Below are 2,738 nucleotides of genomic sequence, written 5' to 3'. Positions count from 1 at the left end.
CCCATGGACTACAGTCTGCCAGGCTCCTCTGAATACTGGAGTGGGTAACCATTCCCTTCTCAAGGGTATCTTCCCACCCAGGGATGGAATGTGGGTCTCCCGCACTGCAGGCATATTCTTTACCATTGAAGCCACCAGGCAAGCCCCTGTAAGGGCAAAGCAAAAGGTAAATAGCTCAGCATAAAACCTTAAAGTCCATATTAGTCATCTATTCACTGAATATACCATTTGTGAGAAAAACTGTAAAATTAATAGATAATAATGCAGATAGAATTAAAAATGGGAAGAAATCAACATAGAGAAGATAATATGCATCAGGAAAGGTCACTCTGTTAAATAATGTTTTGCAGAAAAATTGAAAGTTGCTCAAGACTGATAAAAGGGCGGCAGAGGCTCCAGAGGCAGTAATAGCATCCCCGAGGCCAGGACGTGGAGGTTCTCCTGGAGGCTCTGTTTCCGGAGCAGCGGGAGCCGGACCGGTCAGGTTCCTGTTAGTCGCTGAGATCTCCCTCATTCTCCTCAGCTTCAGAAAAATGGCTCAAGCGACCAAGCGCGCGGAGAAGGAAACGTCAACATCTGATCCGTCGGAGAGGAATAAGAGAGATAATGAAAAATTTCGCAAACTCTTTGTTGGTGGCTTGAGCTCTGAAACCACAGAAGAAACTCTATGGAACTACTACCGGCAGTGGGGTTATCTTACAGACTGCGTGGTCATAAGAGACCCCGCCAGCCAGACATCAAGAAGATTTGCTTTTGTCACGTTTTCCTCCATGGCTGAGGTGGATGCTGCCATGGCGGCCAGACCTCATTCCATCGATGGGAAAAGGGTTGCCCCCAAACGCGCTGTCCCAAGAGAGGACTATGGAATACCAGGGGCTCTTGTCACTGTGAAGAAGCTGTTTGTTTGTAAAATTGGAGAAGATACGGAGAAGCATCATCTTAGAGATTACTTTGGGAAATATGGAAAAATCAATGCCATTGAGATCATTAGTGATAGGGAGTCTGGAAGGAAAAGAGGCTTTGGGTTTGTGACTTTTGATGACCACGATCCCGTGGATAAGCTTGTATTGCAGAAATACCATACCATCAATGGTCATCATGCAGAAGTAAGAAAGGCCCTGTCTAGACCAGAAATGCAGAAACTCCAGCATTCTAGAATAGGAAGGGGAGGAGGTAAGGCTGATTTCCTATACTTGCATGGTGGTGGTGGAAATTTTGGAGCTGGACGAGGAAGGGACTTTAGAGAAGCATCTGATGGAAGTGGAAGCAGTGGTGAATCTGGGGATGGTGACCATGGGTATGGAGGAGGACCAGGAGGTGGTAGTTTGAGGGTTAGTCCTGGTTATGGAGAAGGACGAGGAGGTTGTGATGGAGAAGGACCTGGACATGGCTACCAGGATAGGGGTTGCAGAGCTGGTTATATCAACTACGGAGGAAGGAACGATGGAAATCAGAATTGCAATAATTTGGGAAATTATAAGCAGAAACCTTCAAAGTACGAGTTACTGAAGAGTGGGAAACTGAGTGGTAGGAGGAATATGGGAAGACCATATGGTGGAGCAAACTATTGTCCAGGAGGCCATGGAGGAAGTGGAGGTTATGGAGAGACGGCAATGTTGAGCTTGTTATTTGACAGGGGCTTGATTGTATAAATCAGGGAGAATGAGAGCCCCGAGGTAACAGAACAGCTTCAGGCTATGGAAATAATGATGTCAAGGAAACTCTCATTTCAGTCATGCATAAATATTTGGTGATATGGTCCAAGGCATGAGAGCATGTGCAGAAAGCCATTTTGTGAGTTGATTTAATTATGTAAAAAAAATTACCGTCCTTGGAGGAAAAAATCATATAAAAAATGTTTTTGAGACGTAATTCTTTCTTTTTGAAATGTCTTTCCAGTGGCCACTGTTCAAGAGTGTAGAAGCATCTCTTTCTTTGATAATGTTAAATTTTAAAATTTTGAGTGACATGTGAAAATCCTTTTTCAAGATTTTTCCCAACATTTTTAAAACTGCTAGCTAGAATCACCATGTAATAAGAACTAACATCACTCTTCTAAAAAAATTTAGGTCATGTGTAAAGAAGCTATTGTACATTGAAGATTTAATAAAATAATTTAAAAGGTGAAATGGTAGTGGTTTGTACATACCTATGCATAAAATATAAAATCACTCTTTTTAAATATACTCATCTTTTGATATTTAGGTCATTTTCCCATGTCTGGACTATTGGAAATGATCCTGCAATGATCATGTGATGGTAGATGATTATTTAGGATACTGGCTTCATTTTTTTTCCTGATACATACCCAGAAGTGGAATTGCTGGTTCCTGCTGCTGCTGCTGCTACTAAGTCACTTCAGTCATGTCTGACTCTGTGTGACCCCACAGACGGCAGCCCACCAGGCTCCCCCGTCCCTGGGATTCTCTAGGCAAGAACACTGGAGTGGGTTGCCATTTCCTTCTCCAATGCAAGAAAGTGAAAAGTGAAAGTGAAGTCCCTCAGTCGTGTCCGACCCTCAGCGACCCCATGGACTGCAGCCTACCAGGCTCCTCCATCCATGGGATTTTCCAGGCAAGAGTACTGGAGTGGGATGCCATTGCCTTCCTACAGCAGTTCTAATTTTAATTTTTTGATGAACCTCCGTACTGTTTTTTTTTTTTTTTTAATAGCTGCACCGATTGACGTTCTCACCAAGAGTGCAGAAAAGTTTCCCTTTGGTGTGTCTGACATAGCCA

The 2,738-nt window shown here is 43.4% G+C and overlaps 1 pseudogene across 1 annotated transcript; it reads left to right on the top strand.

The window, feature by feature from the left end:
* Window positions 1–362: 362 nt before the first annotated feature.
* Window positions 363–2,107, top strand: LOC113896637 (annotated as a pseudogene). The gene has a single exon (XR_003512065.1). The product of XR_003512065.1 is annotated as a heterogeneous nuclear ribonucleoproteins A2/B1 pseudogene (transcript).
* The last annotated feature ends 631 nt before the right edge of the window (window positions 2,108–2,738 follow it).

This window comes from Bos indicus x Bos taurus, chromosome 7 (assembly GCF_003369695.1).
Source record: "Bos indicus x Bos taurus breed Angus x Brahman F1 hybrid chromosome 7, Bos_hybrid_MaternalHap_v2.0, whole genome shotgun sequence".
Lineage (NCBI taxonomy): Eukaryota > Metazoa > Chordata > Mammalia > Artiodactyla > Bovidae > Bos > Bos indicus x Bos taurus.
The sequence above is the reverse complement of the archived record's forward strand: the minus strand, read 5'-3'. Positions and strand labels throughout refer to the sequence as shown.